This window comes from Lycium ferocissimum, chromosome 1 (assembly GCF_029784015.1).
Source record: "Lycium ferocissimum isolate CSIRO_LF1 chromosome 1, AGI_CSIRO_Lferr_CH_V1, whole genome shotgun sequence".
Lineage (NCBI taxonomy): Eukaryota > Viridiplantae > Streptophyta > Magnoliopsida > Solanales > Solanaceae > Lycium > Lycium ferocissimum.
Window position 1 is genome coordinate 7,250,522 of NC_081342.1, and position 13,822 is coordinate 7,264,343.

The window sequence follows — 13,822 nt, forward strand, 5'->3', positions numbered from 1 at the left end:
AATATGTAGTTATCAAAAATTGGGCTTTTTCATGGTTATATAACCACGGAATTACAACGGGTTTACAACACCATACAACATAATTTTAAGAAACAATGGCAACAAACATGGTTTCATAGATAACAATAAAATAAAGAACCAGGGAAACAACCATCCAAACAAGGGGAAAAGTTCAGAAAGGCAAAACATAACTTAGAGTAGGTTAAAAAGTTACTGCCTTTCTTTTGTATTCCTTCTAATATAAACTATTTAGTGAGATTTCTTGTTTAAATTGAACAAAATAAGCTTTCCCTTTCTTGTAAGTTTCCATATGACCCCTTTTGAGTTTCTGCAATTCCATTTGGAGTTACTCATGGAAATAATCCGAATTTTATCTGTCCTTTTGGAGGTAAAATTGGGTGAATACTTGGTTAGCCCAGTCAAAAGTTGCATTAGCTTTGCACCGTCTTGCGATTCAATGAAAACAACAGATATCCACTTTTTGCAGAATCTGTTAAGGCAGTAGTAATTGTTGCCTGCAACATGAATAGTAGGATGCCTTATGAATGAACATGATGTAGTGTACTTGGGTGCTAAAGCTAATCAATCTGGTAAAACATTCAGTTGCTCCCAAGTGGGGTGGCTTGATGCTATGTTGCTTGGAAAAAATGGGGTAAAAAGTTCATTTTCTCCGGCAACCTTTTTGGATAGTCCAAGCAACATAGGCTTGAGGGCAAAAGCCATCAAAAAGTGGAGGACTTTCTCATTTCCATCCTGGGTACCAAAATAAAAAGTTGGTGGTGTAGATAGCCAGGTTTGTTCTTAAAAAGTTGTTCTAGGATATTAGACTTTCTTTCCAGTCAAATAACTGTCACTAGATCACCTGATCTAATTCTGGTAATAGAATTGCTAATATGGAATCGTGATGTTTGAACTGCATTTGAAAGGTATATATGAAGGAAGCAGAAGAGATTCACAGTGCTATGCTATGTTGCCTATGGAGCTAATAAAAAGAGTACGCACATCGCTTTTTCCTTGTTCTCCTTCCATAGTATTACTAATGTTTTGTTATCTGTTTTGTGTGAATTTTGTAGAATATAAAACCTTCTGTCTTGGTAGATGAAGGAAGTCCAGAAAGAAGCATACGTTGAAACAGATCCCATCCAACAGTAGGATGCAAAGCAGACTGCTGCAGTAGACCTCATATCTAGGCTGAACAATTATCGGTCCTATTCTGATTCAGGCTAGGTGAAAGGTAAATTTTCAAAATTTTCTGCAGCTATTGGAATCAGTAAAAGAAAATTTTGTGCTGAATTAAATGGCATAGCAAGCTTCAGTCAATTGTATATGTTCTAAGAATCACACTTATCGTTATATCAGCTCTGACATCTTTGAATTTCCCTAGAGATTCACGTGCTTCCTGCTGAATTTGGTGAATGAATTGCGGATGCTCATGGATGTGTGGTCATACTTAATTGTCAGTTGTAACACATCAACAAGGTATCTGTTTTACAAGATGAAGAAGCGAGCAGATGGTTAGCTCATGTGAAGAGGAGTGAGGATGCACCAGTTAGGAGGTAGAGATCAGATGAGAGGTCACATATAGTAAGACCATACTTGCTCTTCAAATTCCCTTGACGTCCATACTTGCTCTTCTCCAGTAATGCTTTGGACACCTTGAATGGTCAAGTTTGGTCTCCATGCTTCTGTCTCCCTATAAAGGTTCTGATAGAATTCTAGAGAAATATCCATAGGTTTAGAGGAGTAATCTTGGTCAACCATTAAAGTGTCAATAGTGTTGAATCTTTTGTGAGCTGTAGCCATCCTGTGGAAATGCTTTGTGTTTTTGTCTCCATTCTTGATCCATTGCACTCTAGATCTTTGTCTCCAGGCCATCTCTTCATTTCTAGCCACTTCTTCATACTCCATCGCCAACTGAGCATTCTGCAACTGCTCATCCTCAATCAGGGGTCTTTGTTCTTGAATGACTTCTCGGCTGCCAACTTATTCCAGTATTTTATCTTTTCTTTCCCTCCAATTTCCCTTATTCTCCTTGCTCCATTCTTTAAGTTTCCCTTTTAACGAGTTCAACTTTGCAACTAACTTGTAGTCTGGTCTTCCTGTAACATCAAAGGAGCTCCACCATTCCTGCACTTTGCTTCTAAAACCATCCACCTTCAACCACCAATTTTCAAACTTGAAATAAGTCTTCTTAAAGGATCAATCTCCACATGTCAGCATGATTGGATTATGATCAGATCCCAGGTTTGGCATTACATCCTGTTTGATCTGTAGGAATATTTCATCCCAAAGTGTTGAAAAGAGAAATCTGTCAATCCTAGAGGCAGTTCTGTGATTTGTCCCCCCTCTCCAAGTATAGGATCCCCCAAATAAAGGAGGATCCACCAACTACACCTCATTGATGCACTCAGAAAATTCCTCCATAGTACCAGATAGCCTGCTACATTCAATTCTCTCAGATGGGAACCTTGTGACATTAAGTCACCACAAACCACCCAAGGACCCTCATGTAAAGCCCTCATAGCACCTATCTCCTCCCAATGTTCCCTCTTTACAATTCTCCCACAATCAGCATAAACTGCTGTAATAAACCAAATGAAATCATGATTAATCCCACACAGTTTACAACTTAAACTTTGATTGCCATTTTTCACTATTTCCCCTCTCCAATACCTCTTATCACATAACACTATAATGCCCCCCCTACTGCCTAATGACTCAAGCCATACACCTTCCACCTATCTGTTTCCCCAGAGGAGTTGTAGATAATTTCCCACTTCCCCACTCAATTTTGTTTCCACCAGAACATAAATATCAGCTTCCCATTATTGTATTCTACTCTTTATAGTATTCCTTTTACTCTGCCAATGCAACCCCCTCACGTTCTAATAAACTATTTTTATATTCGTTATAAATGAGTTATTAGTTTTCTCCCCCTACTTCTAGATTCACTCCTTGGTTTCCCATCTTTGAAATTCATATCAAATATCAAATTCCTTAGCTCCCTAGGAACTATCTGTTTATCAACATTATGTTCTATGGAGATAGCTGAAGTTATCCCTTTTTCTCTCCTTTGGTCAATCTTTGTGAATAAAGCTTCGGCCTCCCTAGAGCAACCTTCAAATGCTGCTCCGAATTCCTGGCTCATCCTCACAATATTACCCTGAACCCACAGGTTCGATCTCATCGCTGCTTCCTTTTCACATTCAGAAAAGTCTGTTTGTATGGGAGTAGGCTCTCCCAGTAGAGTTATCTGGTTTGTGTTTCCATGTTCTTCAATTTTCTCTTCATCCTCTTGACTTTCAGTTGGCAAGGCCATGTGCTCATCTTTTTCTTCTTCAAACTCTTGGTACTGATCCATTCCTTTATCTCCTGCATCTTTCCTCCCCGACCCAGTATTTAAATTCGCCACTTTCTTGACCCTGAAACTGGAGAATCTGGGTGAAGTGGTAATAGAAGAGGAGGGAATAGAAATTGCCTTTTGCATGCTGGTAGAAGCTTCGCAAGTGGCAAAGCACTCGAGGAATTTGGATGCCATCTCTTTCAAGTTGTTGAAGTGATTCTTATAGCTGGCTATAGTGGAACTATCGGGAGTTTTAAGTGTTGAGGATGCTCGTGACCCATCACGTGATTCACTTAAAACTGGTCCCTTTTCTGACTCATATTGGGCCAAACAATTAAATTTATTTGGGCCCAGAATTAATCCCTTCGTAGATCCACCATAAATCCGGCCCATCTCCTCATTTGAATTTGAACCTACTGCACGTGCCACTGCAGAATCACGTGCAAAGTCAAAAGTCAGCATCATCTGACTTTTCCTTCTGCTTAGCGACTGTATCTGTACTTTTGCCCAAGGTCTTCGATATCTGCTGGGTAAAGAAATGCAACGCCTCTTTCTCCTCTTCTTCTCTGATGGCAACTCGCCGTAGATTCCACCCAAACCTGAAGGGTAAAGAGAAGTCTGTCTTGCTGCAGGGTCACTTCTTTAGGAACCTCTCTACCATCTCCATTGACTCTGATTCTAGCCCACTTTAGATGATTCGGGAGTTGACTCTCTTCCTCTGTTTCCAACCAGCCTCCAGAATAATCAGCAATGATTTTGAAGACTTCAGATGACCAGAATTGGAACGGCACACCCACAACCCTAATCCAGACGGAATTTGGCATATTTCCTTTTTCTATGACTCCTGATAAAGGAGACCACCATTGAAGATTGATTTGGGCTCTTTTCCAGTGCCTCCCCTTTCAGGACTTGTTCAGCTATGCTTTTGCATAAATATTGAGCCCATGGATCTGTTTCCAAGTGGAAGTAGTCCATCTTCGCAGATCAGACAATGTTGGAACTTCCTCATTTACAAAGTGACCAACCAAACATCTGCCAAGTACCATATTCTGATGACGTGCCATACCTTCCTTTATCTGAATAACTTCTCCCCTCTTTAATGCCGAACCTCCAACCACTTCATTGTTCGATCATTTACAGCTTTTAATTGCTTCTGCATATTGGAACTCTTTGTCCACAAACCTAGGCCTCACATTAAATTTGTCAACAAAGGTATTAATGAATCTGCCAATCTTGTTAGCCAGACAGGTCCAGCCAGCATTAAACCATACTTCGGGTATGATTATCACAGCTTTCCTTCTCCCTCGTAAAATGATAATGCTAATATATCTGCCAAAGCCATTAAAATTCCTGGAGCAAAAGGTCTCAGAGAAACTGTCTCTTCTCTTCCATCTTCTCACTACATTGCCTCGTACCTTTGATGCCTCCCTCATGTTCTAGACTATCCATTCCAAAGTCTTCTTGTTCAAAGAAACTCTTCTGATGAAATTTTTACCTCTTTCGGTCCAGTCAAACCAATGTTCTGCTATGTTTGAGGATCTAGTAATATCATAAGACTTAAAGCCTACCGCGAAATAAATGCTATCATCCATCTCCTAGAAGGTTGAAAGAAAAGGAAGTAGAGTGAGAAATCCGGTGATCAGAAGGACCATCGGAGTTAGGGACCTAAATCACAAAGCAACTTTAGTGCATTGCCTCGGGATAAGTGCCTGGGAGCATCTTTGGGGTTATTTATCTAATAATCTTTTTTACAGTAACATTAGACAAAGACACAAAGTTGATACAAATCATAATCGAGACAGAAGAACAACACATTTGCGTATGACAATAGATGGAGTGGTATGTGCTAATGTTGAGCAAGTGGGGGTTAAAAGACGAGTAATTTAAGGAAATGACATATTTTAAGTGATTAACTTATCTACGTAATGAGCTCTTGAGAACACGCGTAAAATTATTTCCAAAATTTGAGCCGAAAGTGACTCATTAGAACATTTTATCACACGTTCATGTGCTGAATCAAATAATGCATAGTTCAAGCGTTTAAATGAAATTTACGCAAATTTAAGGGGTTGTCAATATGTTCTGTCGGGAAAAAGGAGTTAAGGACATTTTTGTCCACAAATATAAATTTATTTATTCATTTATAACACAAATAAATTTTGTCCCTAATAAATTTCTTCCCAAGAATTTTGTGCATAATCTGATTATTGTAATCTATTCTGAATTCTCCTTCCTTCTTCTTTTTTCAACCTTTATACTTCACACCTCACTCCCTTCTTTTTGTATTTAAACCTCTCAACAACTGTTACCATCTCAAAAAAAAAAAAAAAAAAAATCTCTCAACAACCATAAACCCCTTTTCCTTTACAAAATTCTTCCTCTAGTTTTGCGAAAAAAAATGGGTTCACTTGTCCCATTTCAAGACCTCAATCTTCAGCTTGAAACCACCAATTTCACATCTTCTCCAAACCCAACCCCAAGAATCATCCCCATGATTGAACCAAAACTTGAACCCCTTGATGAGTATACACAAGCTGATCTTCAAACCACCCCTTTTTTTCCAACCCTAGTCCCAATTTCAACAACTCCGGTTCTAGTTCAGCTTTCACCCCTACTCCACAATTACCCACTTCTGATTCAATTCCACCGGAGATTCCACCTGGGTTTGAAGAAACCTATGTTTATTCTGAATTTAAACGAATTTCTGACCAATATAAAGAAGCTTTTGCTGGAAGAATGCAGCATTTCGGAGATGTTGAGGTCGTCGAACACCAGCATTCTCATGTTGAGGTTGTGGAAGACCCCGATTCTCATGCCATTGTTTCTGTTAACAACGATACCCAAGCTTCAGAAATTGTGATTGCTAGAAAAAGATATCCACAAAGATCATCGGAATTAGTTAGAGTGACAGATCTTAAGCCTGAAGATCAACGTTATCACCGAGACGCTGTTCGGAGAACCCGAATGCTGTTTGATTCTCTGCGTATTCTCTCAAACAACCAGCATTTGGGTCCTCATAGAAGGAGAAGAGGTGATCTGAAGGCTTGTAAAATATTGAGAGAACATGGGTTGTGGATGCATCGCGATAAGCGCATTGTGGGGGCGATCCCCGGAGTGCTTATTGGTGATGTGTTCTTCTTTAGGATGGAGCTTTGTGTTGTTGGATTACATGGGCAGTCTCAAGCTGGTATTGATTATGTACCTGCGAGTCAAAGTTCGAATCGGGAGCCAATTGCTACAAGTGTAATTGTTTCAGGTGGATACGAGGATAATCAAGATGGAGGAGATGTGATTATACATGCAGGACAAGGTGGACAGGATAAGTATACAAGGCAATGTGTGCATCAGAAACTGGAATGCGGGAATTTGGCGTTGGAAAGAAGTATGCACTATGGAGTTGAGGTAAGGGTAATTCGCGGCTTTAAATATGAAGGAAGTGGAAATGCTAGTGGTGATGTTTATGTGTATGATGGACTATATAGGATTGTCGAATACTGCTTTGATATTGGAAAGGCTGGATTTGGAGTCTATAAATTCAAGCTTGTTAGGATAGAGAATCAGGAAGAAATGGGAAGTGCTATTCTTCGTTTTGCACAGAATCTTAGGATCAGACCTTTAGTGGCAAGGCCTACTGGTTATGTTAGTCTTGATATATCAAGGAAAAAAGAAAATGTACCAGTGTTTCTTTTCAACGATATTGATGATAATCATGATCCGGTTTATTTTGATTATCTGGTGAAGACTGTTTATCCTCCATTTGTATATCAGAATGTGGGCAGTGGTAATGGATGTGAGTGCATTGATGGGTGTGGAGATAATTGTTTTTGTGCTATGAGAAATGGTGGCCAATTTGCCTATGATTATAATGGTATATTGTTGAGAGGCAAACCGTTAGTGTTCGAATGTGGACCACACTGTCAATGTCCTCCAACTTGTCAGAATCGAGTGAGCCAGAAAGGTCTGAGGAACAGATTCGAAGTGTTTCGGTCTAGAGAGACTGGTTGGGGAGTTAGGACACTGGACCTGATCCAAGCTGGGTCTTTTATCTTTGAATTTACTGGGGTTGTACTCACACGAGAGCAAGCCCAAATTTTTACAATGAATGGTGATAGTTTAGTCTATCCAAGTCGCTTTCCTAAGAGATGGGCAGAATGGGGAGATTTGTCACAAATATACCCCAACTATGTGCGACCAGCATACCCCTCCATTCCTCCTCTGGATTTTGCGATGGATGTTTCTAGAATGAGGAATTTAGCATGTTATATAAGTCACAGTTCAAGCCCCAATGCTATGGTACAGCCTGTGCTTTATGATCACAACCATGTATCTTTCCCCCACCTGATGCTCTTTGCGATGGAGAATATTCCCCCTCTAAAGGAGATCAGTATTGATTATGGTGTAGCAGATGAATGGACAGGGAAGCTTGGCCATCTGCGATTGACTAACTTATATAGTAGTTGATCCAATTTTGAAAATTATGCGGCACATCATTTGCTGAGGTAATTAAAACATTCAAGTCAATTATTCCCGTTGAACTCAAAATTGTAATGGCATTCAACAAATGTTTTTTAGAGGGCTGACTCTGCTAATATCAGGCTACTGGTATTGGTTGTCTTCTCTCTCTAGCCACCTCTGGCTTTTATTCTGAGTCTCCCTGGGACTGATTTCATTAAAATATTGTGGCAGTCTTAAATTTTTCTAGCTCGGGCGACTTTTGGATGTGACATTCTCTTTCTATTGTGAATTCTAACAAGCTGGTTGGAACTCCAATGGCTTCGCTGAGTTTTTTTTTTTTTTTTTTTACAATATACTATATGCAGTTTGAATGCATCTTAACTGATTTGTTGAATGGATTTGAACTTCTTTTCTTGCTGTTTGATAAGAATTCCCTTTTCCTTCCATGGTTGTCTTTTTAATGGTTTAGAGCATGATTTTGTTTCTAATTAGTTGTGCTCTTCCCCTGATAGATCCCCTCCTCTTTAGATTTCACGTCTAAAGAGCTCTTTGCACAGTTGCTGAGAAGTACTCCCTTGTCCCATAATAATTGTACATCTTTTTTTGGCACCCAAGGTTGTGGCCCGCTCAATAAAGCGGATAAAAACCATAGGAGAGTGGGGACAAAAACTTTAGATGATTTTGTTTCTATCCACCCACTTGTTGGTGTACAGAGTTAACCGGTAACAGTGCTGGTATCCAGTGAAATAGTTGAAGTTTGCCAGTTGACAGCGCCATAAACTACTTTGACAAGCTATTAGATTTAGAGTTCGTTAGATTTAGACTTCGTTTGGTTTTGTCGATCAAAAGTAGCTGTCAAGTATTAAAAACTAAAGTTGATTTTATAGATAAGCGGTTACATGGTTGATTAAAAGTGCTGACACTGATAATAAGCATTTTATCCATTAAAATGACTGAAAATGCCCTTAAAGATATTTACAAAAAATATAAATTTGAAAGTATGTTTTACATGGAAAAGGGCAAATGACAGAAATGGAATTGAATGAGAGTTAGGGGTTTTCTTTCAGGAGTGGTAACTTTGGTGATTACCAAAAACATCGTGATAAAGTAGTAAAAGTCTTGTCTAAATTAGAAGTGCGTATAAGCTGAAAAGTGCTAGTGCTTATAAAGTGGTCAAACCAACTTATAAGCTTACCAAACACCCTAGAGTATAATAAATCATTTCGAGTTGTAAAAGAGGGTTAAAACTGAGGTTTTGAAATGTGAAAAAAATAATATTTTGTTGAGAAGATGTCAAGAAGCTTGATATAATTGTTAATTTGTACAAATATCAACCTCATTCAAGGGGAGGTTTTATTTTGGAAATGCACCTTAAAGTGAAGTGGGTTAGATATGCACCCAGTGGAGGCAGCTATACAAATATATTTTGAGTCAAAGGTAGTAATATAATTAAGGTAAATACTAACAGGATCAACTGGAGGAAAGAATACTCTCGAATGCTATATTTTATTAGTTTCTTGGTGTCCAAGTGTCAGTTGCAACATGAGCTATGCTGTTGAGTATTTTGCATGCTCTGATTGTTAATTTTCTCATTTAAAGAAATGCTCAAAGGATGCTTCTTAACTTGAAGTACCTTGAAAATATTGGACAAGTTACATGGTGGGTTATAGTGGCTTAATACTTAGGACTTTGCTTCCTTAAGTGGTTACTAGGCACGTACGAGAAGAAAAAAATAAGTTGGGGAAAAGAACTTATTTTTTTTTTCATATCAATCTTTGTGAAGTAAAAAAGAAAAAAACAGTTCCGCAGATATCACCTTTACAAACAAGGTCAAGTTTAAAGAGTAAATTTATTTTTAGAGGAGGATTTTAATGTACAAAATGACTTTAAGCCCCAGCCAAACACTCTACCTGGCCCAACTTTCACAGCTTATAAGCCATCATTTAATTGTTTATTGTATTTTCCAAATTTAGTTTTAATTTCACAATAACTGATTTTACTCTTTAAATGTTTAACTTAACAATTGAAGGAAGAAACATCAATTATTGTATATGAAAAATGAATAGAAGACATTAAGAGAATAATCGAATCTAACTGAAGCTAAAATATAAATGGCATACCAGAAGTAAACCTTTAAAACAAAAGTCAAGTTTAAAGATTAAATTTTTGCTCCAATTTGGAGGATAATGAATGATAATCCACCTCATTGGGTCACATCTAAGATGCTTTCCCCCTGCCCTAACACCCCTTCTACCTGTTTCCATCTTTGCCCCGTAGACGGATATTTTTTCGTTATTTTCAGATGTTTATTGTATTTTTTTTTTGAAACAGGAACATAGTTGTTTAATTGTAAATTCCAAATTCTGGTTTTGTTTTAGATGATCCAATAACTTTTTTCTCTCTTTCAAAAAGATTTTAACTTAAAAATCAGACCAAAGAAACATCAATTATGTCTTAGTTTATGAACAAATGAATAAAAATCACTAAGCGAATAGTCTCATTTATAACTAGATGCCTTGGTAAAAAAGTAAATGACATGCCAAGGTAAACTTTAAAGATTGAAAAGTTTGAGTGTGTCCAAGCTGCCCCATTACACCTACCATTTGCATCCAAAAAGGCCAACAATGATGCAGGTACTTAAACTTAAGAGTTCGACAAAGCCCTTCCCTGTTTCCATTTCCATTTAGACTTGGATATATTATTCCTTGTCCTTTTTAAACAAAGATATATGATTCTTTGGCAAATACAAAAGTTGCGTGAAGTTCACTTGCCTATATAATTGCTAAATACCATTCTCTCACGTTTTGTTTTATATTATCCTCTTAAAAAAAAATTTTTTATTCCATCTCAAAAAGATTTTTCTCAAAAAAAAGACCAAATGACTTTCAAGTTATATTTTGTTAGTAGCCATCTCTGAACAAGGGTGTGGCCCCCCCCCGTCCCAAAAAAAAACTTCGTCCAGCAAAGGAGAAGAAAAACTCATAACCAAAACTTAGCCTTCAAATCTTTGCAAAAATATCACTTCCTTCTAGGGATGGAACTGAAACCTTACATTAGTAGATAGTTTACTCGAATGTGGTGGAATGGGATGGTGAAATAGTTTTGGTACCTGGACAGCTTGAATCAAAAATAAGGTTACATTTTCTTTCATTATGTTTACAACAACAACCCAGTGTTGTTGTTGTAAACTTGATGAAAGAAATATAACCTTTCATTAAGTTTAACAACAACAAACAATAACATACAGCTCCACATCTCAGGGTTCAGGTCCGGTGCTTTTTGGCCGCCGGACGGCGGCGGTGGGCATATTTCATCAAAACTGGGAAGAAGAGTGAACGGGCATGGATTTTTTAGTGAAAAAAAACAAAACTTATCTTTAAAATATATTTTTTGATAAGCATTATGAAGGCATGAAAAGATTTGTAATTTTGTAGTAATAAAAGAATAAGGAATACTAGAACACTAAAATAATAAAAAAATTAGTTTAGGTAACCAGAAGGAATCTCGCAAGTTTATCCACTACTAGAGTATGTAATTGGTTACATTAATCTTTCATTAAGTTTAAATGCCTACAAAATCTATAATTTTTATAACTTGATATAGTTTTTAGGTTTTCTGGACTCGTCGAGACAATAGTTAAAATAGTAAATTCTGCCTTTTTTGTACTCCATCTTGTACCTTCTTGGTAGCGATATTAATGAAATTACCATTACCTTATTAAATTTTTTTATTGACTTGTTCAACCTGACAACATTAATGAGTCGCTAGTTCAACCTGACAACATTAGTGAGTGGCTAGATCAAGTGCCCCTTGGAAGATAAGGTCCAGAAGTACAATGCAATTGACACCCATTGTATATTTGGAAACTTGTACGTGATATTCAATTTTTTCGTAAGACATGCTCTTATAGGAATTGACATTACATGTTGATAAGTACTCCCTCCGTCTAAAAAAACTTGTCGTCCTTACTAAAAATATCCTACTCAAAATACTTGTCATCTTAAAAAATAAAGATAAAATTAAGTAGTTTTTCCCATTTTACTTGTTGTATTAATTACATCAATGGGTTGATTTTATGAGTTCACATACCAAAAAAAAAAAAAAAATTAGTCAAGTCTTGTGCTCTTAAACATTTAGTGACGCTTGAAAAATGCAAATAACAAGTGCAATTAATTGCTTCTAATCTTTAACTCCTTCGTTGCATTTTTAATACAGCCTGTCTAGGTTGCCTTTTGTATTTAACCGTTTGAGATTAGCATCATTTAAGAGGGAGTACATCATTGATGGAGTTGGCGCAAATGCAATAAATATTTGTTGAGAAGAGATCACATGGTGAAATATTTTAAGAGGGTAAAATAGTCAAAACACTACCCTTATTAATTCTTTATTAGTCAAAACGCTGTTTTCTTTACGAGGGTAAAATAGTCATGCTACCCTTATTAATGTTTTCTTAATAGATGTGTAAATGAAAAACACGACAATTATTTTGAGACAGAGGGAGTAGTAAGTTAATCTTCCATTAGTTGAAAATTTCAATTGTAGGAAGCTCATGTAAGCGGTAGATTATGGATAAATTTTAATGTATCTGAGAATTGGATATATTTTCTTATGTGTTAGTAATAGCCATTAACTCCCGGAGCTTTTGCTTCGTGATGAGAGCACAAAATGTGATGCACATGCCATGAGTTCAAACTCTACTGCAGTCAAAAACCTGATTTTAAAAGGGTAAATATTGGTTCTAAGATTTTGACACTATCTTTAAAGGTTATGCTCAAAATTGTGTTGCACATAGATTTATGTCTTTGAATGATCATTCTATTTGTGAATCTAGCCTAGTGATGTTTTTACAAATAATGCTTAGACATCTATGTTTGTTAATTCTCATATTGTACCTTCTTTTGATGTTATTGCTAATGAGCATGAAAATGAACTTAGAAGGAGTAAAAGACGTAGAATTTGGGACTAGCTTTAGTCCTGATTTTATCACAACCTTCTTGACTGAGAATTTTGACATTGATGCTTTAAATGATGAATTAGTGTCTATCTACTTAATGGAAGAAGACGCTGAGACTTATGATGAAGCAATGGGATCAATAGATGCGATATTTTGGAAAGAGGCCATTAAAAGTGAATTAGACTCTATAGTTTCTAATCACACTTGGGACTTGTATGATTTGCCTAAGTGTTGTAAACCTATAAGTAGCTAGTGGATATTTGAGAAGAAATTGAGACCTGATGGTACAATTGATAATATAAGACTAGACTTGTGATTAGGGGTTTTAACTAAACGAAACTGTATCATGTGAATAATTATCGTCGGTTTCAGAAGGAATATGAGAGTGGCACGAGTAGACTTGAAGAGGAGGGCTGACTTGTGATATAGGAAATATAGGAATTAGTAATTTGTCTTATCCAGTATCCTATAAAGACACACTAGGAAGAATAAGGAAAGAATGATGATAATTGTTAAAGTTTGATTTTTCTCAAAAAAATTGTTAAGTTTGATTATACCCTCAAGATTGACTGGGCATTTATTGAGTTTGATTATACCCTCAAGATTGACTGGGCATTTATACTAAGTACATAGATTATTGCTTTGGTAATTTGGATGTTTTTGGCAAATTTACATCTCCTAATCTAGGTAAAATTACAGCAATCAAATTAAACTTCTTCTAAATCAATACAAATCATGTATAATCTTCAACAGAAAACAACTGTTCCTAGTGAATCCGCCCTCATTGCATCACAGCATCAGTCCATTTACGTTATCTATTTTTTTTTTTTTTTTTTTTTTTTTTGACGCAAGACATCTCTTGGCCATTTCCCCCTTTCCTTCTGCAGGTGTAAAATATATGCCATCCATCTTATTGTGCAGCATGAACTGTATATACAGAAATTAGAAAACTATGTTTGACTACCCTGTTCATTAGTACTTGCATAATCTGAGATGCAGCATTGATGTAACAGTGTTTAAACCTGTATAATAGTTCATACGCTGCAATTGAGTGTAACAAGTCTGAAGTG

At 36.8% G+C, this 13,822-nt stretch overlaps 1 protein-coding gene and 1 pseudogene across 1 annotated transcript in view; both read left to right on the plus strand.

Annotated features, from left to right (window-relative positions):
• LOC132061558 (uncharacterized) overlaps positions 1-13,822 on the plus strand; it is a gene marked incomplete at its 5' end in the record, with an annotated part of 29,211 nt that overhangs the window by 14,476 nt on the left and 913 nt on the right. The window lies entirely within an intron of this gene.
• Positions 1,598-9,422, plus strand: LOC132040529 (histone-lysine N-methyltransferase family member SUVH9-like; annotated as a pseudogene).